The sequence below is a fragment of the Leuresthes tenuis genome, unplaced genomic scaffold (genome assembly GCF_036924035.1).
Source record: "Leuresthes tenuis unplaced genomic scaffold, fLeuTen1.0.hap1 SCAF_24, whole genome shotgun sequence".
NCBI classification, from domain to species: domain Eukaryota; kingdom Metazoa; phylum Chordata; class Actinopteri; order Atheriniformes; family Atherinopsidae; genus Leuresthes; species Leuresthes tenuis.
The window spans coordinates 23,762,436-23,788,812 of NW_027325378.1; positions in this window are offsets into that span (position 1 = coordinate 23,762,436).

The window sequence follows — 26,377 nt, forward strand, 5'->3', positions numbered from 1 at the left end:
CACAAAGGTCTTTACTCTCAGATTTATTTGTGTTGCACTTTTAAAACTGCTGTTCTTAAGTTGTTATATACGAATAGCAGAGGATAGAGCACTGTTGTGTGACCCTGGGTGAAGCAGTGGAATAGAGCTATCCTAAATGATGTAGTTATAGAGTGAAATTCCATTATCCTGCTACCGGAAGATGTGGAAATGCACAGAGGTGTTGATTTGCTGTCAAAGGTGAGCATTAAGGCTGCACAATTTTCACCCAGGCCCACAATGTCCTCGGGGAGTTTATTTGGTAGCTGTATTGGAAGATTATGAGTAAAATACCAAGAAGAGTGTTTTGGTGCTAAAAACAGCTTTCCCTACAGCTTACACTGATACAACGAGGGCAGGAATTGTATTAGTTTGTACAGAAAATCCAAAATTGTTTGGATTCAGTGAAAACATTCTAGATTAATCTACGTTGCCCTGTCTCAAAGAAAGGACTTAGAAAAACATTGTCAAGAAAACCTAATCTAGGGGTCCAGTCCATTTGTAAAAAAACAAAAACAAACTCATCTTTCCAGCGTTGGAAAATGTCATGAGGTTAAGGAAGGATAATAGTGGAAATCTCAAAGGAAAAGACGATCGTGCTTCAATGAGCTGTGATGTCGGTTTGCAGCACTGAGACTATGATGTTAAATAAATATTCAACAAAGTGCTTTGGATGCTTTGTTCAGTGCAATCTCATTATGTTTCTACACAGAGCTTATATAGCATATGTGTCATGTATAATAAGCTATAATAAGTTATAATATTAGTCAAGGTTGTTGTAATTGATTAAAGTAAGGAAACAAAAAGTGAAAAATATCACTGTAACAGGTTAACCTGTCATCATATTTATCCATACAAATCGCAATTAACAATTCAATTCAATTTTATTTATATAGTGCCAGATTACAACAATTGTCATCTCAAGGCACTTGAGTAATATAGTCCAATTCAAGCCAATTGGAATTCAATTCATTGTAATCATAATCCAATTAATTCATATGGAGCCAATTCAAAAATAATATCCTAGCTAAGGAAACCAACAGATTGCACCGAAACTTGTCTTCAGTCCAATCTCCCGTCCTGAGCGTGCCTGTGGCGACTGTGGAGGGAAACAACTCCCTTTTAACAGGAAGAAACCTCTGGCAGAACCAGACTCAGGAAGGGTGGCCATCCGCCTCGACCAACGGATGGCCACCCTTCAATCAATGCTCAATATAATTGAGCATTGATTTAAAAGTTGGAATTGTGTAATAGAATGATTTCCTTGTTAACTGAGATAATAAAGGAAGCACTGGAGCTTCTTTTCTTGGTATTTTAGAAAATTTGAACAGCTCTAGTTGTGGCTCCTACTCAGATATGTCTGGGTAGAAAGATAAAAACCTTGCTTAGCAAAAATTTCTATTCGACCAGACCCCAGGTAAACAACAAGTAAAGGAAGTAAAAGGGATTGCAGAAGGGGATAGTTCTTAAAAAATAAAAAAGGAAGTATGGATAACCAGAACAAGGCAAATACCAAAATCACAGAAGCTTTACACGACAGAAATAACATCAAGACTAATCCAAAAAAGCCTGGATTTCCCTGCAAAGGCCAATCAAGAAGCAATACATGTATATGTATTTATTGCATTACATAGATAAATACATATCCGTTTTGCATACATATATATGTATGCAAAACAGATATATTTTTGATACAGTTAAGTTCAAGAATAAGAGAACAATGACCGGCTGCACATCTATCTACAACTCTTTTGTTTGGGTGGAAGTAGCATTGCTTTTTCACCATGCTGACATCTGTAATATTTTGGAAAGCACAAATCACTCAGATGTATAAGTTACAACTGTTACACACATAAAAGTAAATACCAAGAAAAAAAGGAACCAACCAATCAGAGGAGTGGCATTTAACAAAAGGTCATAATAAGTACTTATTGATCCTTTCTAAAGTGGATATTTGTTTTGTTTTTATAACAGTGAAAATACTTTTTCTTCCTCTCTGTGGATTTAGCATGATGCTAGTTAGGAGCTAAGTTACAATCAACACTGTGAACACGGCAGAACCAATCTGAGTACTTCATAAACTAATGGATGGCTCTTTTCCTTTCCTTATTTCCCTTTTGCCCACCTTTGCAAAATTACCCTGCTTGGGAATGAGAACGGCTCACATTATCAGACAATATCTATATTTTCTTCATGATACTGTATATATGGTTGTTGATTTATCCTGATGAATACAGTCTGTCAGTTAAAGCCAAGACAAAAAATATATAATGCAGCTTATTGATCTTTGACACTGCATGGAGATCTTGACTGATTTGTTGTCATTTCCAGAGTGAAAATAGAAATGTTACATCTTATTTTCAGACCCTTTCAAACCCTGTTCAGGATTCATCATCAGATAAAATGTTAAGCTAGATATTTGCTGTGTAATAGTCACAGCGAGTAAATCAAAGTGCCATTCTGAAGAGATTACTGGGGATTCATTATTTGTAATTACTAATTTCTAGTTTAAATCTAGTTGACTGATCACATCAATGATTCTTGTCTTCAAATATGTCTTTAATTCCTGCTGTTGCAGCACAGAAACTCTTCTCAGTTTCATCAAATTTTTTAAATGCTTTACTCACAAATTGTGCACATCCGAGTGGTAGCCTGTGCAGTGTTTAACCCTGAAAGTAAAGTCAGTTGATATGAAAGCGTTTAAAGAACAATTATGGGTAATTTGAACCAGTCTTGCATCTGTCGTTATGAAAATTGTGTTGAAAAGTTTAAGCTTATTTTGAGCACCTCATTAGTTTGTGAAACACTTAATTGTTCCATTTCCCAGTGAAGGGCAAAACAAGATGAAACTAATAAAAGAAAGTTACAGAAACATGGTTTGTAAAATAAAAAAATAAAAACCCACACCTTTGAGCCATGACTGCTGGTAGACCAGCTGAAGCAAATAATGTTAAAATTCCAAATCATGATATAAACCTGCTGGTCTGCCACAGGGGATGCTATCTGGGCATGGAGAGGGCATGCCAAAATGGGAACCAGCAGCCACATGTCCCCATGTGAGTCACAGTTAAAGTTGGAAGGTTAAAGAAATATCGAAACACTGGATATTGATCCTGGACGCAGGAATTTGATTCGTATCCAAGCAACCATGTTATTCTACGGTGGATCTGAAGTGCAAATCAGAAAACACAACCGCAAATCAAAAAGCACAACGACAAAACCGAAGCAACATTAACCAAATCGGAAAAGGTAGGTACCCTCGGGCGACATGAATAGAACAAACACGTCTTCAGTGTTTATTCTGTAAATTGTCGACTGCATCTCCAGTATCGCGTCATATCCATGTCCTGCATCGAAATATTCTTTACTAACAGCGCAATTTGCACTTCAGGGCCACTGTATTCTGCAGATCCCATGAACCCGATCTTATTTTTGATCTTTCAAGTCAAATGGGACTGTTATTTTTGGATTTCTTTTTTGATTTGGCTTACAGTTTTTCCTCGATTGCTAAGATATTTCTTGAAAGCTGCTCTCCTTTTCTCTAAACTGCAAACACAAAACCCAATTTTCCAGCTACATTCACAAAACCTCAGAGTCTTGCAAAACCAAACTTACACCTCAAAACAGTTCAATCTGTGCTCAAAACTGAACTACGATGTCAAATCGTGCTGAGTCTATCAAAATTTAAAATACTGAGCAGTCACTACATAGAAAACAATGCTCAGGACATGAAGCTGGAGAAATAAATGACTGTTCAATGTAGGCTAAATGCATGTTGCAAAACAAAAAACCTGTGCATTTAGCACTTGTACAAAAAGAAAAAGCAGAAATCTTGTGCATTTACATATAGCACATTTAAAAACAAGCAGGAATATTGTGCATTTGCCACTTGTGCACAGTAAGCTCATGTAAAAATGAAGTACAAATAAGTGCATTACTAATCATGTCTCCGTACTGGGTCAGGCCACAGAACTTCATCTACATCACAGGCCGCATTTTGTCTGGCCAGGCAACGAGGGAAAAAAAGCCCTGGCATGCCATATCCAGGCTTGGCATGCCTCCACACTTATGTCACCACAGGCAAGTTCCATGGCTTGCAGGAGATTTATCCTGGTGTAAGGTTGCCATTCATATAGATTCGACTGCCACGAGGAGAAGAATTTCTCAATGGGATTTAGGAAAGGAGAGTATGGTGGAAGGTAAAGATTGATAAAACCTTGGTTCATATTGAACCACTCTCTAGCCTGGAGGGCTCTATGAAAACTCACATCGTCCCAAACAACATAGATGGGATGCTCATCCTGCTGCCCTAACAGAGCATCTCACATTTGATTTAGGAAAATGAGGAGCTGGTGAGTGTTGTAGGGCCCCAGGTTGGCATGACGGTGGACAACCCCATGATTGCTGATGGCAGCCCATAATGTGACATTGCCACCACGCTGCCCAGGGACACCAACAATGGCCAATCACATTACGGCCTCTCCTTCTTTTGGTGAGACTACACCCAGTTTCATCCATGTAGATGTATTCATGGGGTCTTTCCATTGGATCCAGTTGAAAAACCCTCAGAAATAAATATAGTTTTGTAAGTGATACAGAAAAAGTGATTTAGGATACTACAGTAAATCACTATTTAGAGTAATCAACATTGAATGTGTCTGGATACATACCAACCTGTACATACTGGAATCTTTGCTCTTTGACTCTGTGAGTTGCACTCAAACGGCACTCTATCCAGCTGTTTGATGTGCAGTCTATTGTGCTTGAGGACACGACAAACAGTGGAGAGACTAACTCTGTTGATGCCCTCAAATTTTACATGGTCCTCAATGATCTTCTGCTGAATTTCATTCAGTTTTGTTCTCATGGACCACATCAACAATTAGGGACTCTTGGTGTGGGGAGAACATACCTTCCCCCCCACCACCATGTGTCTTTCAATTCTACAAAAAGAGAACATGCAGTTACAAAAAATATACTAGGCCTACAAATAGACCAACCCTCCATTACAATACTACAGTACATTGGTACAGTGATGTACTGAAACATATTTACTTACAGTATACTGTGGTACAGTATATAGTACATACAGTAATTGCAGTCATACAGTAATTGCTGTCAACATTTACATACTGTAGTATAATGTCAAAAATTTAATTACCTGTTCTCTTCTCTATATCTTCGGATTGTGGTGGACACAGTGAATCTATTGATGTTTGGTTGTACCCTTTATCCGGCCTCCCTTATGCTCATACCATGGACAAGGACATGGTCAAGCATAGTAGCTCTGATTTCGTCAAATATTACTGTTCTTTGTTGACGCTGACCTCCTCTCACACAAACTCCTCCTCTCAGATTTCTATCCATTGTAGGGCCTCACAAACCAGTGCTCTCTGAACTGGCTTATATGTTCTCTCACATCATTAGCCACAAGTGTGATAAATTTTGAGTGGTTGTGTTCAAGTGGTGACACCTGTGCTTTAATTGTGTTTGACTTTTGTCAGTGGTGCCACCATTATGCAGCACGGGCGCATCACAATGTAAATGTGTTGGCAAGTTGTATCTAAACAGGTGAAACGTGCTTATGGTTTTGCCAAAAGAGTGATTGATTCAATCAGTAGGTTCAGGCAACTTAGCATTTGCACACTCATGTGTGCAAAGAATAAGAATAACAAACAAAGAATAAGTCCACGTATGTCACTAAAAATAAGTAAATTATGCTCGTTAGACCAAAACCTGAATTCTAGAATGCACATGTTAGTTTGACCAAAATCTGTCAAAGTCACAAAAACTGACAAATGCAGCCAGATAGTGCAGCTGGGGTTCAAATCACTCCTTCATGTATATATGCTCAACAAGACTCAAATGGGCCCAGGTGCTCTGTGTATGCTTCAAATGTTCCTCTTTTTAAATCTTTCTGTGTAAACAGTCAAGCGTAAGTGTGTATTAATACTGCTGAAATCCGTCTTAATCCATTAAGACTATGTGTCAACTCATGGTTGCTAAATCATTTCTGGAATGATACTCGGCATTGTCTGACAAAAACCACCATTCAGGAAACTTAAAAACATCTCTGTAGTGAATTTGGCTACAATTACATATATGAAGATCTCTCACAATGAGGTAAGTTGTAGAATGTTTAAACCTTTTCTCAAACATTCCACAGAAAAGCAGCATTGGATAAACTTTGATTAATAACTTTCTCGTTTTGTTTGAATAAATAATCTGAAAAGAAAATTAAATACAAAATAAATTCAGCAAATTTAGTACCAACAGTCTCATGATTTAAAAAGATGGGCTTTTTTTCTTTTCTTTTGCCTGAAAGAGAATAGGTAGGAGTTTACCCTTGTCAAGACCCACCCCCTTATATCAGAAAGAGAAAAGGAAATCAATAAAAGTTTATACAGGCAATGCTTACATTTTCAAATCCATACATATGGAAACAAACTGTTTTGCTATAATTAAGATAATGACAGTAACAATAACAATATAATCAGGATTACCAGGATTAATTTGAGATCAAAAGGGGCTTTTGTGAACCACTGTAGATCTAAAAGCAAACTATGGACAACAAACACTGGAGACAACAGTTGATCAATTTCAAATGTTATGGTTAACTTTCCCAATGCAACAAGTTATAAAGTTAGAATGCTCGGTGGTCGAATGGTAAGGGGCACCCATGTTGGCAATGCCCATTTGCAGCAGTGCCGCTCTTTCCTGTGTGTCTTTCTCCCCTCTTTCCTGTCCCTCTCCACTGACCCCTGTCTATTAAAGGAAAAATATGCCCAAATATGCTCCTCAGAGCATGAAATCAAACAAAGAAACAGGTTTGTTCCTTTCAAATGGAATCAGACCAAACAACAAAATTGTCTACCCCTCTGTTGTTGTAAAAACAGCAACTTCAAGATGACATGATGCTTACAAATCAGAAGCATCTGGAGCAGAGAATAAAATCACAGTAGACAACCGTATATCTTACTGACAGTCATCTTTTCGCAAGAGAACCAGACAACAACAGGTTGTGGATTATGGCTTTAATGAAGCATTAATATGATTCCACCACCTCCGGCTCCTGCCATTGTTTCACGAAGAGCAAGAAAGGAAGACGAAATGAGAACAAGAGGAACAGAAAAGCATTGTAACTTAGAGAGAGAGGGAAAGGAGTGATACTTGCATCTTCTCCAGTCAAGCAGACTCTGGTGGTTTAAATGATTGTCATGGGACCAGCGTCTGCTGTAGTCATATGAAACAACAGCTTGTCTGCAGAAATAAGCTGCAGGGCTGTTGGTTTACTCTCCATCTCCTTCCCTCACTTATTGTTCTACCCCCATTTGTTGTATTGCAGTGTGTGTGTGTGTATGTGTAGAAAAACACAGCTTGTGTCATTTTATGCACAAGTTTCTGTGGAAATGTATCTTGCATGTATATGTACATCTGTCTGTATTTGTGTGTTTCCTTTGCATTTTGTAGGAACAGACAATGTATTTAAAAGCTTGGACATGTCTTTTTGCCCGTGAATATGTGTGTGTGTGTGCGTGTGAGTGTGGGTGGGTTGGTAGGTGGGGGGGTTTTGTGTGTGTGTGTGTGAATGCTACAGTGTACATGTTAGGAGCTTTTTCCAAATACACACAGTGACTCCCATGTGCCTGACGATTGATTTAGAAATGACCGGCCTGCTCACTCACACCATCTGCTCCCCTAACGAAGAGCGACAGAGAGAAGGAGAGATGAAGAGATATTCTCCAAGTCTTTCTCTCCTCTCTAAAGCATTGTACAATTAAACAAACAGTTGAAAGAAAGGAAACAAAACTGGGCTTGATTCTGTGTATGATCTGACTGAAATGCATTAATGTTTTTCTAGTGCGGAGGATGTAGGTTTACCATCAGGGTCAGCTGTGAGCAGCTTTGGAGAGGCAGCTGGATGAAAGAATCAATATATGCAGTACATATTAAATGTATCATTCTACTTCATCTCTGATAAAATAATCTGAAAGTAAACTGTATTCCAATAGAACAGGACTGAGTAGAGGGGATAATGACACAACTAAGAAACTACATGACAACTGCAAAAGGAACGTAATTCAAACCAGTTCATTTTTTAAAACAAAGGCAGACCACAATTATTTAGATATTCTTGCCAATAAATCGATACATGAGATTATCATAGATATACCACTGTAGTTAATCATTATCTATACAGTAAACCTGCCACTGTGTGATTCTCAGTAAGCATTTTGAAGTTTCAGACACATAAACTGATATTAACATTTCAACATTTTTCTTTGATTTCACAGGTGTAAACCAGTTTAAAAAATGCTAGGTTTGTGTGGTTCCATTTTTGGATTGGCGAAATGATATGAAGTACATAAAGTGCACAGAGACTTCTCTGGATGGACAAGGCGAGGCAAGTTTATTTTTAGAGCGTACAATTCATACACAAGGCAATTCAAAGTGCTCTACAGCTACATAAAATCACAAGAAGGCAAATAAAATCATTCATTGATTAAATTAAAAGCGAAGAGTGCAGATAAAATACTTTCAGCTGTCATATGCACGGCTAAGTAGACCTGTTTTCAGCCTGGATTTAAACATTGTCAGAGTTGAGGCCTGTCTCACCTCATCTTCTGGAAGACTGTTCCAGATTTTAGGAGCATAAAACTGAAACACAGCCTCACCTTGTTTAGTCCTGACTCTGGGCACCAGCCGGAGACCCCTCCCTGAGGTTCTCAGAGTCCAAGTTGGTTCATATGGCTCTAACATGTCAGAGATGTACTTTGGCACTAGACTATGAAGAGACTTGTACACAAGCAGACCTGTTTTAAAGTCTATTCTCTGAGTGACAGGAAGCTAGTGCAGAGATCTGAGCACTGGACTAATATGGTCGTATTTCCTGGTTCTGGTCAGGACTCGAGCAGCAGCATTCTGGATGTACTGCAGCTGTCTTACAGCCCGTTTAGAGAGCCCAGTGAGCAACAACTTTAACATGTACTAAGAACTTAAATAAATGTGTCAAACAACATTAACACATGGTCGTTTGTTAAGATAAACTATATCACACTATACCAGGAGAGACGCAAAGAAAAAATCTGACAAAAACGTCAGAGATAAACGAAACTCCTGTCTGATTTTCAGCAAATAAAACACCAACACGATTTGTTGAAAGGGAGTAAATGGATTTCACTCCTGCATGGTTTACTCTTTTAAAGCCTTAAAGTTTATCTACATTAATTTAATCTCTGCCACTGTTTTACTTCCAGTCCACGGTCCTGTTGGGCAGAGTGAAAACAATGCTCTTAATGAAGTTTTTCACACTTCTAAAAGTCTCTAGTACAGATGTTTACAGTTTTTTCTGGTCTGGAAAAGTGCCATATGAATAAAATGTACTTATTTACCTACTGGAACCACCTCTCCACTCTATTAGTGAGCAAACTCTGCGCTGCAGACTAGTAGACAACTATGTTTCATTCTTAGCCACAATATAGCTCCCTTCCAGGGAAGAGCCCATATGAGGAGTTGCTTTTCCGACTTTGCCTCTGTCAGCCTTGCAAAGCAACTACAGCCTGATCACATTGAAATGAGCTGCACTTGCAAATCAATTTAATTGATTCATTTTCAAAATACAACCTTTTTTCCCCCGAAATATAATTCAGTCTCTCCAATAACCAACAACAGGTGGAGGAAGAGTGACTAAGAGAAAAAGGGTTGACCTCTCTGCAACCAGTAAACATTTAACTGATGGAGTAAGAGACAGAGCTAAATGCAAAGCTTGAACAAATGACAAGAACCTACCAATTGACCAAATCTGGTAGTATATATAATGGGGAAGGTAATGACTGGTGTCATACAGGTGTGTGGCAATCAGCAACTGAAACCTGATGTAAAACAAAAATGGGAAGCATTGAAAAGGAGAAGCCCCAAGGGATACAGCTCTCACAAAACTGAACTGGAAATAAAGCACTCCTCGTGTTCGTATAAGTTTATACTGGGCTCTAATTGTCTTTTAACAGCTCCTGTTTTTGTTCTTTAAGTATTTGCTTAACAAAAGACGATGACATCTTCACTACTAAAACTCTGATAATATCACCACAATAACGCCTGACAAAATAAACACGCTGACTGTGCTGTGAATTCAGCTGGATGTACATGCCAAATGATCTCTGAGGGGAAGGTGAAAAGCAAATTAATGTGTTTCTTATTTTCTTTCTCTCACAGTGCGCTGCTTCCATCTGGTAAACAAACCACAAGATGTTCCCACATGCGCAGCTTCTTCACATCCACATCATCTGCCATACAGTCAGCTGAATATGCTGCCCTCCTCTGTCGTTTAGTGAGCACAGAAGAGACAGATGTGCCTGCTGTGGGAAAGTAAGACCTCATACTCATACCATGATGCTGGCAACTTGCTTAAATATAAATTTACTAAGGCATGTTTAAAAAAGATTTACTTTTTTCTTTCTTTTTTAAGTAAAAGCAGTGTGAAAAGTCACAAAGTCGTCAGTAATGACATTGGCCCTTCCGAGATTCTGAAAGGTGAAAACATTTTTTTTTTTTAAATTGAGGTGTGGCTTTTCTCAGCTTATCTTTCCAAGTGTTGATAAGCATTCTATACCGTGAAACGACATATGTATTATGGATTGTTGACTGGATTGTTGATGGTACATTCTTGTAGCAGAAATAATGACCTTTGATGTTCCAGACTGTCATTTTTCATGACATTCAGACACATTTGTAATTCTTGGCTACTTTACAGTTGGTTGGTTCATTATTCTATCTTTGCCGGAAAGACACCAGAGGATGCCCTCATTATCACCCACCAGGAATGTTTTTCTACAATGGAGAAAAAAGACACAAGTCGTCAGACACTCGTGTTGGCTATAAGAGGATAATCAAGCCCTTTCAGGAGCTGAATATCGCTACAGTATTCCACGTTGACAGAGTTGTTTATTTTTCAGGCCTCATTAAGGCTACAAAAAACACATAATGTAACAGTTACTATAGAAACAGGCACCATATCAGTAATTTCTCAATTCAAATTCAGTGTTGTTATGTATGACAACTAAACTTATAACTTCAAATCCTTCAAAAACTTAACATGTTCTTATGTTTTTTAAAATCATATTCTGTAACAACGTGTAATTGTGTGTCAATAAAATCACAATTCTTTTGACAACCTTGTAAAATGAATACAAGAAATATTATTTTGTTCTCAAACTGAAAGAAGAATTAGCATGGCAATCTGATGAGGAGCAACAACAAAAAGGGGTCTACTACTATGAATAGAATATAAGAATTACAAACCTGAAAGAAATGGAATTAGGGGATTGTCTCTCTTGACTGCCTGTCTCGAATAAAGCCTCAAGTTTTTTTCTTGTTGCGCTGTTGTTTACAAGTATGTATCCTATTGTGTTGCCCTGCATCCGTGTAATCCTGGCTGTAAACTGGTCGACAGTACTATTTATGTTAGGTGCTGCTACGGTGTGGCCCCACTGCTCCATATTAGAAAAAGCTCCACATCTGGCACCACTCTTATTTAGATGATAGAAGGGGGCTGTTTTATTGAAGGAGTATCAACAGAGATGGTACAAACAGGTTAGCAAAGAGTATTCAATCCCCTTTGACAGACTGTGCTGAATATCTCATACATCCCCGGTGTTAACTGCTTAAAACTGAAGGTATGTTCTATGTAATATTCATGCAGCAGAGCCTGTACAGGATCAGCAGGACAGGTCTACTATTCACTGACACAATGTACTAATACACTAGCAAAATGAAAGAAACTGTTCTTTCATTATTTATCAACCAAAGCTATGAGGCACCATATTGCATGCAAATCTTCGGACACACATGTTCACAGAAATGATGTAAAGACCGCCTGCATTGTACATAGCACACTAAAGTGACACATAAAGCAGTGTGTCTGGGTTATTTTTCTGTCTTCTTCCTATGTTACTTTTCCCCTTAACCTCCTCTTAACACACACACACGCACAAGCACACAGAACAAAACACAACACACCTCCCCCAGTGGATGTCTTCAGCTTGTTATCCGAAGGCGTGAGGAGGAGTGTGACAGTGTGATAATCCGTGCCGATGTGTGCCGCTGACCCTGTGATGTGCTCCAAGACCTGCCTGCTTCTATCCCCGTGTGTCTCTGTGTGTGTCCAGAACACTTCTAAGATCTCTTCTCTTTGCTTGGATGTTTGTTCGCTGTGTATGTGCGTACATGAATGTGCATTCTGATGTACGGCTGCATCCAGATGCTTCTTTTTTCTTATCAGGCGCACAGGGCGACGCATATGTCACTTCAATCAACCAGGATGTGAGGGAGCTCGCTGTTTGATATCCTATATAAGCAGTGTGAGACTTTGCAGAGGCCCAGTTCACATTTAGCACAGTTCAGACATGAAGAAATCACTGTCATTTTTAACACGTGGCTCAGCCCACCGCAGAGGAAGAGGAGGATGCCACTCCAGGCAGTAAACTATACCAACTCGCTGATGCAGCAGCCTTATGTCACAGGAAACTTCTGCATGAGTTAAGGTGGAGAGCATTTATGTTGATGTGGCTGTAAAAAATACAAATTGCCAAATCATTCCATCAGTACTCAAGTTAATCAGCCATGATGTAAAGTGTGTTTCTTTTTTTTTTTTGTCTTATTAGTAACAATAACTCGTTACTGCTGACTGGCTAATGGTCTGGCTGTTAAATTTTCCAGCAAGAAATCAGCTATCAGGCTGCTGTCTGGAAAGTCAGAATAATGTTTGAAGTACTGCAGTTTAACTGTAGTTTCATCTGACTCTTTCTTCCTTTTTTATGTTTCAAACAAAATGAAAAAGAAAATCAGAATACAAAATTTAGTTTTTGGCTTTGTGTCGCGTGAGCAAATACCAAGAACAACAATGATAAACACACAGTAACTGGTCATCTTTAGCTAGAAAAAAACACAGTATTACGTTCAGACTTGTCATCATAAACAACCAGGCATAGAGACGGAAGCAACGAAGCATTATACTAAAGGTATTCCAGACTTTCTTTTTATGTGCCCCAGAATGGATGGAGGAAATTAAGGGGGGATATGCATAAAAAGACAAGATAAAAGATTGATAGATAGATGAGGGACTAAACTAAGCCATACGATAGTGAAGGAACAACATTAATATGATTATCATCATCATTAAAATTGATATGCAATGCTTTAATATTAATCCTAGTTGAAAGCATAAGCATTTAACAATATGGTTTAGAAACAATATAGGTGCGGGAAACATGAAGTATTTTTTTAATGTCTTACATTTTAACGTTGTCGATAGAGAGGTAATTACAACTGTAATATAATGTCATTCATTATCAGTTTTTACAGCGGCCTTCAATTCTGTATGTCAGCAGAGGAGTCAACCACCACGACTGCCATCTAAAACAAGTGATTTGGACACTTCCTTTATTAGATTCCAAACCCTTCCATTTATCATATTTCAGGCAGAAATTACTTTTCTTTGGATTCCCTCTGTAGTCCAAAGACATCCATGTTAGGTTAACTGGGGATTCCAAATTGGCTGTACATGTGAGCATGAGTGTGAATAGCTGTCCCTGTGTTAGACCTGAGATGGACTGGCAACCCATTCAGAGTGAAACCCACCTTTCATTCAATATCTGCCTTCTCGAACACGTCAGTCGTTAGAAATTTTACATTTTACATTTCACATTTTACAGAGTAAAGTTGCTGGAAGCAGCATTTCCCCCCATTCTTTCTGCCAATTGTTCCACTGCACCCTATAGTGCACCAGTTTTGCCATTCATTTATGACACATTTCAGTAATCATTCTTTCAATTAAGAATCAAGTATTTAAACATTTGAAAAGAGAGCATTTCATATCATGAAATACACAAAAGTAAATTTGAATTCTTACTCTTTGTTATTCCTTTTTATACTCTTACTCACACTATGCCTGTATCATGTGTCATTTATGTTATACAATTTTGGGATTTTGATGTCAGTATATGTCAGTATATTTACACAAGTTGTTTTAATTTCATTCTTATAATTTGCTGTGAGTTCTATGTTTAAATTCCCTTTATTTAGACTCCACCATTTTAGCCACAACACCAAAAGATAAAGCTTTTTAAAAATGCCATTGCACTTATTACTAATTAATTCCCAACCTTCCACACTTCAGTGAGACATTCTAATTAGTTTTCAATGCCTAGCTTTACATTTGAGCTAGACACATATGTACTCGCATGGAACACACACACACACACACACACTCAGTGAACTAAACAGGGGGCAGAAATCGGGTTGTGGTTATTATTGTCATGGAAACCAGCTGATGGCAAGTATAAAGCAACACCACTCTTTCTCTCTCTCCTTGGGCTGCAGTGGGAATCGGACAAAAGTAAAGGTATTACCGTGTTGGACTGGTTCCAAGCTCTCCCTCCCCCCTCACACACGCACAAAGGCAGCGACACACACTGCGCACCATGTTAAAATTTCCATGGACTCATGCACACTTGTTTGCATGCACACACACACACAGACTCAAAAAGTGTGGTAAGACTCACAAATAAATGCATAGGCATAACACACACACACACACAAGTCCACGCAGTCAAGTTCTCCTGTGAATGTAAAGCCAGAGCTCCCTCTCCTGGTGACAAGTGTCTGTGCAGCTACCAAACCTCACGAACATGCAACTATCATCATCACCGTCATTAGAAGAAGCAACCATCAAACAAAGTCTTAAATGTTGGAAAGTTCATGTCAATACAATCTGAAGTGTATGAATTTATACCCATCATGTTAGACATACCTGCTCACCTGCTCATTTATCCATCATTAGCAGGTAGTCTGACAACAACACACTGCATAAGCCTGGATTCGAGTTTGGATCTTCAGCTTATGTTTAAGATCAAACAGCACATAGGTGAACATGTGAACTTAGTTTCTTTACCATGGCATTATTCTTGTTGCTTGCAATCTAGTTAGTCTGAGTATTTGTGAAACTGCTGATCCTTTGGGTTTTCATAACGGTCGATGTTGAGAATGGTAAAAAAAAATAAATAAATAAATAAATGCATCAGGTTACCCGTAGTTCTGTGTACAGAAAGACCTTTTTTATAAGAGGTGCAGGAAGAATGGCCAGACTGTTTGGAGCTGAGAGAAAGCTACAGATAACACTTCGTTACAAGTGTGAGGAACAGAAAAGCACCACCACTTTAGGCTCTGCTCCTGTCAGACATGAACAGAAAACTGTGTCTGTGGGGTCCACGTGTTCACAATAACTGGTCTGATCCGTCACGTTTTTTTTCCCTTTACTGAAACTGCAGCTTATAGGTCAGACGTTATCAATGACAGCATCAGTCCATGGACCTACATGGACTTACTATCATTGTTCACCATTTTCTAATGTTTACGTCCAGCATGCATCGTGTCAGAAATCAAAAGTCATCTAAAAATGGTTTCTTGAACATGACAGTTCAGAGCCTTCAGTGGGCTCCTCAGTCACCTGATCTAAATTCAGTAGAACACTTCTAGTAGATGGTACTACAAGAGACTGACAGCATTAATGTAGAGCATTTAATTGCCTGGTGTTACCATGGTGTCTGGTGTGTGTGATCTTTGGACATTGTATGGTCATGCCCAGATTGTGGGGACCAAAACAATGTAATTTTCTTTTTAATGAAGAAAATGTTTTGAATAATCTAGGGGAAAGAAATAAGGCAATACAATGTCTCATGAGGACATGGAAACACAACTCAAAGTGTATGTAAGCTCATACAGTAATAGAAGACATGTTCCAAAGCCATGTGGCTGTAGCATTATTTCAATGATCACCTGTCTTGTGCATTATTTGAGACAAATTTCCCAAACATTTGGGCTGAAATATATGGTATGGTAGCTATGGATTAGAATCTAAAACGAAGGAGCAAAAACAAACTGTGCGGTGTGACTCTTGGATGATGATGTATTCTTTTATCGTAGGAGCCTTTCAGTTGATGAAAACTAAATTATTGTGCTGGTCCAAAAACAGCATGGCTCTTGATTTAGCTTGTTCGCCATATTAGTCTTCTTACAGCCTGGCCTTTTGTAATGTTGATTTGCATTCATAATTGAATGCCTTTAATTTGTCTTTTTTTGTTTCCATAGCAACAGCTTAGTGTTGAAGGCTGATGGCTGAAAAGTTCTTTTTTACTTTAGTCTTGAGTCTGAAATCTTTTCTCATCTTTTTTTTTTTTTTTGGTCAAATATGCATTCTAAAGGTTACTTTTTTTCAGGAAATATATAATCTCAATAGAAGCATGTTTCAGTTTGTTTAGATTTAATTTGTACTAGTCTGAAATCTGTGCGATAAGAATGTGCTAAAAATGTGAGGAGACAGAGGGATGCAATAATTAGGCAAATCACACAGTCCAAGTACAGAACACACTCAAAACTACTGCACACACAAACCTGCTTATACTGACATAAACACAATATCACACATATCTAATATCCTTCAAACACACATAGTGTGCACACCTGGGGTTGACAGTATCTCCTTCTCCTCATTATAGTCTGCTCAGTAATGAAGCAAGATGAGGGGGTTATTAATTAAATGTAATCACACTGGATACTTATGGCCTAACGCCATTTATCCTGCACAGTTGTCAAACAACACAAGACACATGTCTAAACCCTGAGCTATAGCAGAGGCTGCAGACACCCTTCAGTTTGAGCCCTTGGTTTTACATTTCAGATCTTCAGCAGATGCTTAGATTTCTAGACAGGCTTAAATTAAAGAGATTGGAAATTTTTATTGCAAATGCCTTCTGAGGAGAATTCACAGAGGAGGGTTTAAATCAGGTGGAGCACTAAGATGAATTTATAATGAAAAAAAAAAAACAAAGAGTTCAAATGTTTGATTAATTAGAACTGAACACTTTAACATAATTTACAACATATCTTATGGATATACGGAAAAAAAATTGCCTACCAAGGCAATAATAATAATTCATTTCTAAAATCTTATGAAATATAAATGAAAGACAATTTAGTCATGTGTGATTAATGATGGGATTATGATCATGTTTGAGTATCATGGTTATCTATTATGACAAAGCGCTTCACTACATGCCGCATTCACCCCACTCACACACACTCATACAGCACGTCTTAAGATACACATGACATGAGTATAGGTGCTAAATATGGTTTGACCCTGTATAGCGCTTTTCTAGTCTAACTGACCACTCAAAGCGCTTCACTACATGCCGCATTCACCCCACTCACACACACTCATACAGCACGTCTTAAGATACACATGACATGAGTATAGGTGCTAAATATGGTTTGACCCTGTGTTGGATTGAGGGAACCTACATGAATTTGTTTGTTATAGAGCAAAAAATTCAAGGGCTTTTTAATTTTTTGTACAAACTCTCCAAACATGTACATACAACACTTGCTCTTGGTGCGTCTAGAAAAAAAAAAAAAGATATCAATACTGACCTCAACTCTCCACGGATCATGAGTTGAATAGGTGCAGAGTCCACACAATTGTTCAGTTTTAACACAAAATCTGCTCTTATCTCAGAATCAAGAATGCTAATGCTCTTTTGCAGATGATCTCATTTTTGTGATGATCAACAGTCAATAATAATTGCTTCACAGAAAGGAAAATATATGCATATATGTATACACACAACAGCTCCAACAGTTACATTAAAGAAAAAAAAATCAATAACCATCCATCAGACATGCTGATTGGTCTTTCAGTGTGATGCAGCAAAATGCAGGTATCACGGCATGTCTGCTGTTACATTGTGTTGACGACAAACACCCTACAGGGGTTAGGGCCCAGCATAGCATTATTCTGAGAGGAAGATTTATTTTTCTGAATGGCATGAGAGTGGAAGCCGTTTACACTCCCCAAGGCTGTAGCCATGCATAGCCCCATGAAAGCATGTTTGCTGGAATAAAACAAGTATATATACAGCCTGAGAGAAGTAATGCCAAACAAAATGATTTGTAATTACAGGGACTAAAATGAGGTTTGGAAAACGAAAACGTGTCTGTAGTCTAGAATAACAGGAACATGACTACCATGAATGAGATAATGAAAACGCATCAGGAGCAGGGTTTTTCCCCCAATCAGCAACGTACAGCCAATGCTCACTGTTTTGTTATTTCATAAACTTACACAGATAAAACACTTAATAATTTTGACCATCACTTTGACCATCCAAAGTAATCTTTTCATATTTTTCTAACATATTTTACATCTTGATTAAACATTCACAGCACAACCTTTCATGTTCACAGCAGAGGGACTGAATGGCTATTCAAATAGTTAATTATGTACAATATTCTAGAAACACAAACGTTATTACATAACCAGGTAGTTTACCTCCCTTACCTGAACCAACAGTGAATGAAAGCAAAAGGGAAGTTTACAGTCAAATAAAGTCCAAATATTTGATAAGTAGGGAAACAAACCCGGGTTCTCTGGATGAACTTATGCGTGGTACTCCACCATCCAGTGTAAGAGGTTTTTCTCATTTAAATTCCATAGGCACCCCATCTATACCAGCTTCACAAAATTTCTGTGCAACAGTACTAAATGGTAAATGGACTTGTACTTGTATAGCGCTTTTCTAGTCTAACTGACCACTCAAAGCGCTTCACTACATGCCGCATTCACCCCACTCACACACACTCATACAGCACGTCTTAAGATATACATAACTACGTGCTTTCTAATCATTCACACACATTCATACCCTTAATGATACACTGGTGGGGGCAACGTGGGGTTCAGTGTCTTGCCCAAGGACGCTTAGACATGTATCCTGGGGAAGCCAGAGTTGAATCACAGACCTTCTGATTGGTGGGCAACTGCTCTTCCTCCTGAGCTACAGCCCCAGCCGCGGTACTACATGTACCTACTGTTTTTGTCACTGGTACACACACCAGAAGAAGAAAAATGGAAAGTCATGTCCAGTCCAGGATTTTATTGCACTCGTCAGATTATGCTTTCTGGCAGTCGAAGTGCTGGGAAAACTGATGGGATGTAACAGCAAGCAGCCATTCGATACACACTAATAATTTGTTTTGGGGTGTATGTATCAGAGTAATATCATATTACATTGTGGTATAAAGAATGTCTCTTTTCGAGTTAAACTCTCTGTCCATACAGGAGAATTAGCAAAGGTAGACAGGGACTATTCAAGCTATTTGCATGTAGTCAACTAAAAAACTACTGTAAATTGACAAAGACTCTATAGGCTTCTTATTGATGTCGTCTTTGTATTTACTATACAGCTATTCTCCAACCTGTAAGATATGTAAGGATAAACACTAAATCCATCGGTTACCAGACATCAGAGCATTAGCAACAGCAATTATTCAGCATGTTCATTGACAGTAAACCTGCTTACACATAGAACTCTCATATTCTATCTTGTTGCAACTAGCATGAACTCTCATACACAGAGTCAGTTTAAAATGTAAGTAAAGTGGAGGTTTACCGAACAGAATCTTAGCTGGGGAAACCGATTAAGTACTGGAGTGTGGCAGTGTCACACAGGCAGAGAGGCAGGCTGACGAGCTTCCTGGAGACAAAGAAAAATCAGGATTAGCAAGACAAGACAACCAAGGTAAATAAATACTCAAAAGCAGGACTGAGAACATGGCCAAAGGTCAACTGTTTACCACTGGAACGAACGACAAGTGGAGTGAAGCCCAGGGAAGACACGTTTCCAGGCCTGACGAGGGGATGCAGGTGTGATGACTGCTCTGAAGAGGACAAACACAGGCGACAAAACTCACAGGGAGAGGGAGGCAAAAAAACATTGCCAGAGTAAAACAGTCTTTAAACAGTGAGCCTGACTATTATGTAGCCTGACTATGGTCTAAATACATTACTCTCAAAGATGCAGCACCGTTCAACACAGGATGGGTCAATAGCAGTTCAAGCAAACTACACAACAACTGCAAGTGTATTAAACTAGACAAATCATCGTCTTAGAACTAATGAAGTGATGTAACTGAGCTGTTGCATTACCCAATAACTCATAAAGTTCCTTTAATACCTTTGTTACCTTGTTGATTGCTGAAGTTAAGTGAATAGGTCATTATCTAAGAAACAATACACTTGAAGTCAGGATTACTGTATTTTACAAGAGCAATTTTTTTCTCTTTTTTATTTTTATCAAGTCTGTGTTATTCTGCCTTCTCTAACTGTACCATACTCTGTTCACTCACTGTTTTATGAAGTTTAGGCACTAAAACTACTATGGCCAGGAAGATGTGTGCTTTTATTTAAGGATATGTGTTTATCATGGCTGCCTTGCATATCCTACGTTTGTTTGGAGTGTTGCCTCAGAAATGAACGCTACGCATTTTCAAGCTGCAATATGTAGGTGACCAATAGTTCCAGTGTCGGGCAAAATTTGACCAGATGTAGGATCAGCAGCGTTAAAGATGGTGGGCAGTTTTGAAGATAAGTTTTACAATTACCTGTATCATTACAAGGTGTCTTTGCAACAACACAATGACAAATTTACTTGTCTAAAAAGCTGGTGAGAGATCAGTACCATTTTGGAAACGTCCATGCATGGAGGAAGATGTTGGATACACAGATTTTGGACAGTGTCGATGGATTGTTTTTCTCCAATATCAGTCATCTGGTGTACCCCCAAGTGAAATCCTCTGGTAACAGGCTTAGTGCACAACAATTATTCCCACGACAGAGCAAATTACTTCCATGAGCGTGTGATTAAAAGCAAGTATATTCCTGGTCTCAGATTGGTTTGGGAACAAAAAGTGCCTGGTAAGGAAAAGATTGTGACTGGGTTTTAAAAAGGTTATAACATTAATCCAGTGCATCCAGGAATGACGTGGAAATGTGTTGTTGGACCTGCTACATTTAAAAACTGACACTAATGAACTGGGGTATGTAATCCCGTCACAGTAAGATTGACCCAGTTCTGATGGACTCAGATCTGGTGACAGGAGAAGCCACTGAAGTAGCCTGAAATCAATGTCATTTTTGAGAAATTATTTTGACTTATTGTGAAAAAGTGGATAATCCAGCTCTTTCTATATGTCTGATGATGGCATCATATTCATATTCTTCCATTTTTGTCATGACCCCTCAGCACAAATCAAAACAGCAACCTCAGCAGACGTTTTATTTCTGGGAACAGCTAAAAGACCTGCACTCCATGACCTGTGAGACCACCCAATCGGGCCATATATAGTGAGGAAGTCAAAGATGTACTTGGGGCTCCAAACCATTAAGAGCTTCATGGACTAGTATGTTCATTATAGGTAATTCTGATCTGAACAGTTGCGAATGAAGGGACTTTAGAACTGGAGTAATATGTTCAACCGTGTTCGTGTAAGAACTGCAGTTGCTGCATTCTGAATTAATTGAAGTTTTCCCACTGATTGTTTGGATAACTCTGCAACTAAAGAGTGAAAATAATCCAGCCTGCATGGATTTCTTAGGGCCTGTTTGAGATAAGACTTTTCTTTTTTTAAAGTGAAAGCAGTTCTGGGGATGTTGGTAATATGATTAGCAAAACTTAGATCAGCGCCCAACATAGTGCCATATGTCAAGTAAAAATAGATCCATTGTTTTGTTTGGTTCAGTTTAAAAAAAGATTTCTGGATATCCAGCAAACAATATCATCAACACAATTCACCAGTTGGCAAACAGAAGTCAGATCATCAGATCATATGAATGAATGAATATTAGGATTCTTTATGATAATGCCAAATAGGGGCAGGTAACGAATAAAGTTGAGTCAACCATAAACCTTCTCTTGTGTTACCTCTGGGAAAATTATGATTTAAAACTATATGTTGAAACATGTAAACAGTTTCTTAGGCACAATGAAAACGTCTTTTCATTGGAACCTGACCTGTTAAAGCATCTGAATCAGAAATCCTCTGAATTAAAACATCTTGATCAACAGTGTCGAAGACAGCAGAGAAATCAAGATGAAATAAAAAGGAAGTTTTCTGAGTCGCTATTGATCTTAACATCATTGATTACTTCAATTAGAGCTACTTCTGTGTTATGGTTGGCTCTGAAATCTGACTGGTACATATGATCACTTCTGTTACTATTAAGATATTCATACAGTTGTTTACAGACAGTTTTCTCAAGTATTTTATTCAGAACAGAAACATGGGATACTGCTCTGTGGTTATTAATTACAAATGGATCAAGGTTTGTTTTCCTTCGTGATGCTGTAACAGCTTGCTTGAGAGAAAGTGGGAAAAATACATCAAAGTAAATGTACATATACAAGTAACTTAGTCGTTGTAAATGTAAATGTTGGAATCACTGCTATAACTACAATAATACTGTAACAAATGCAGTAATCACCTAGCTTTTGCTTTTAGTGTGCCAGTACAAGCCTGTCCCTTTCACATCACCCAGTACTCTGGTCCTTTCAGTGGAGGAGAGGAAGATGCACAGTTTGAAAACCCCTGGTCTGAAGTTTTACTGATGGTTTACTTTATTATAATTTCATATTTAACTGTGTGAGTAAAATTAACCTCACTGAAGAATGATATGTTTGATGAGGTAGTTATGGACATGTGGAATAGTAAATACCCATGTATATTATATATCTTGAATAGGGGTGTCTGTCTCGTCACTCACTTTGACAATTTAATTAGAGAATCATCAAGACTGGTACATAATATGTAAATTAAACTAAATAGAACTGTCAGAGGATGGGCTGATGAACAAACTGTCCTTCACTGATAAATTACACAACTGTAAATTGACTTACCCAGATTAAGTGCAACAATTAGTTTTAATATTAGAAATTAATGTGCACTGCTTGTAGCTACTACACAAATGAGTAAATATTTCATTCATTTTTATTTTTCATTTTTTCCATTATAGAATAGCTTGTTGATTATGTCACTTATTCTTGTTGTCCAGGGAACAATTTAAGTACGATGGAACTTTTATTCCTTAACGATAAGGTAAGCTAGAGGTAAAGATTGATCTTCAGCCGTAAGAAGAGCGAGAAGCCCTGAGACTGATGGTATAAACCATACAAAATCCTCACCTCGGTGTCACGAAGTCAGTCTGAAATTAGAAAGACAGTGAGCCAATGAATCTACAGAAGAGCTATGGCACACTCCCCAAAGCCCTATTCACACATGACATATTCAGAGGATTGGTTTCATCAGACTGCTAAAGTGACAGTATTCAGTCAGTCAATGATCTGTCACTTTCACATAAATGTTTCTCTGTTCCAGTTGTGAAGAGATGAGGAGAGGAGCCAAGTGCAGACTGGAGGTTGAAGGGAACTAGACTTGGAATTTATTTCAAAACTGTAATCAAAAGCCCAGCAGAGCGGGGAACCCATTACTAAACTGAAAAGAGCAATGCTAAACAAATAAGATGGTGAAAACATATACGCAATGAGAACTTTCCTGATTGTGGAAACAACAAGGACAAAGACTCAGGAAACCAGGAAGCTTGAATGCTGTGGGGAACTGATGAGTGAATGATTGCAGCTGAGAAGATTCAACACAGGTGTGGCAGCGGAGAGAATGACCAGGCACGGAGGAACTGAGGAAAACTATGATAGAGAAGGTAGAGCAAGAAACAGAACAGAACTAAGACAAGACAAGACTAACTGACCAAAGTAAAATTAGCAAAGACAAAACATGAGTGTAGCTATAAACCAACAGCTAAAGACTAGACTAATACAAACTGAAGAAACCTCATAATAAACCAATGACTCAAGAACCCAAACTCAAGGAGTAATCTGTTAACAAAAAGACACATCTAGACTAGAGAAAAGCAAACATCAAAAATCCCTACAAAAACAAATGTCTAAATAACAGATAACAGATAGAAACAAAACACAAAAAAAACAAAACCTGAAAAACTGAACCAAGGTCCACCACAAACCCTAACATTCTCACGTTGCGTTCAGATATGTTTTCACATGATATTTGTAATTAGCTCGATATTGGACAGTGAATTAAGTATTTGGCAATATAACAGTCTTTATGGAGCCACCGTTTTCTCACAACAACATATCGGTGGGTATAAGCATGCCAAACACACAATTATTGTGTAAAACATAGCATCAGTGGTTGGAAGCAGCAGAAAATATCTGTTTCCTACGTGTGGAAGCTTGTTAAAGAGTTTGTGTTATACTCACAAGGGTTTGATGTCACTACAGTAGAAGAACTCAAGAAAAATGTGATGTTTATTTCACCTGAGGACAACTTCTATATAGTTACGGCTGTATGTCAGCACCGTTCAAAACTCTGGAAGGAACAAAAGTGCTTTCCTCATAACAACATGTTATTTCACCATAGAATTCATATTAAGCTAACAAACACAGAGCGTTGTGTTGCACAATCAATAAAAAACGGCAGCGGATGGGAGCAGTTGAAAATTATATACATATATATACTGTATATATACCAGAGAAGTTTGAGCAACAGCTAAAAAACTTTTTCTCTTGCTCATTTGATTTGGATGCTGAGAAAAAGAAAAAAAAAACAGGTAAAAGCATGGAAAAGGAAAGTCGTATAGTGAGACGTATATGTTCTCAGGTCCAACCGAGAAGAGATTGCCTCAAAATGTTTTGAAAAAGCAGCATATCCACACATGACACCAACACAGGGATAGCAGTGCAGATGCTTACATATCAACTATATAGAACCTTTTTTTAATAAGCAAAAGGATTTTATATTTTATTCTATTGATGTGATCATGATTTCTTACGATTTCTAGAAGTTAAATGATAAGGTATTTTGAATAGCTTTCATTTTGGTAAGCCAGAAACAGATTCCAAAATCCAACTTATTAGTCGTGATTACGAGCAAATGTGCATTTAGCTGAACATGATTCAGTATCAAACTTGATGAAACCCACTTTGTACTTACACACTGTAGAGTTAATGAGTTGTGAAACCACTTTTGTTTCTGCTTTTTCCTTCTTTTCTTTTTTTTTTTTTGTTTGGATTGTACATCAGTTTTGTATTGTTCCTCACAACATTAAGTACTACAGTCCTTCGGCCCTGGATGCCAGTAAATCTGGTTGGTCATTTCCTCCCCTTTCTACTGCCCTGACCAGGACCACTTTATCTTGCCTTTTTTACAGGTAGCTGTGTTCTTCACTGTGTTTCATATAAGGACAACCTCTGCTGTTTGTCAAGCCAACAGACAGTTTGCCCAATGCCAGTGATTGTATCATACTGCATTATCAAATTTGCATTAAAATGTTACATTTTTAGAAAAAAGTACCTTATATAGATATATAAAAAACTTTATTTGCAGGTTAATTCCACTTCAGTGGTGACTCCTTATAAGTAAAGCAGCTTTTGACAAACTGCTACAACCTGCAGGGTGAACGGATGAGACAGAAATAGAAAAGGACCTTGTTAGCGTTTGCTTTTTGCTGAATTTGGTTAATCAGAGCAAAAGCACATAGCACAGCTGTCAGCAGAAAAGTCTCTGTAACTCAAAGCTTAAAATGAAGTGACTTGCCAATTAACCACATTTTCTTACCCTCTCTTGTTTTGACAAGACACTTTATATCACAGATATCAATGTGATTAGCACACTAGTGCCAACGGGACTAAAATTCCAATTATTAGGAAATAAAAGACATGAAGCCAGCCAGAAAAATGTCAGATAAAATATTTTTTAAAAGAGGTAAAAAAATATTCAATAATTAACCAGACTTAACAACAGAAAGTGAAGACGAAATTGCTATCCCATTATACCATAACATCTTTGTACTGTGCTGCTCAGATATCTAAAAAATGACCAGTTAGTCTAAACCAGTCTAAAGATGTTTTTTTTTTGCTAATTGAAGGATGCTTGCATTTTGTATCATTTGAAACTTTGACAAGAGTTGTTATAAATAACAAAAGAAAGAAAAACAAGGAAAAAAAACATTATAAGGAGTTAAGAAAGTGTACAGCATGGTGTTGCAACCACAAACTGTCACACAAGAGAAGCAAATTTGAGTACTATTTGAGAAAATTTGGTCCAAACATAGATATGGAATAAATTAATATTACATTAGGTTTAAAGAAATAAGAATAAAGCACATATTCAACCATAATAACTTTAAAAAAAAAAAAATACAAATCTATGCCATCATGAAACTGGGTCTGTAAATTCTACTGTTTACAGTCTATTCACCTTGCTCTTCTCCACCAACCAACTTTACGTATCTGAGGGGTTTCTGTTCAGTTGTGGGCATTTCCTATTAATTTCTTCTTTTAATTAGGAAGTAAGTAGCGTGGAGAGACGTGACGAGGGTGTTATAGCAACAGCATGATTAAAACTGGAGAAAATGAAGCTCAGGGTTGATCTTTAAATG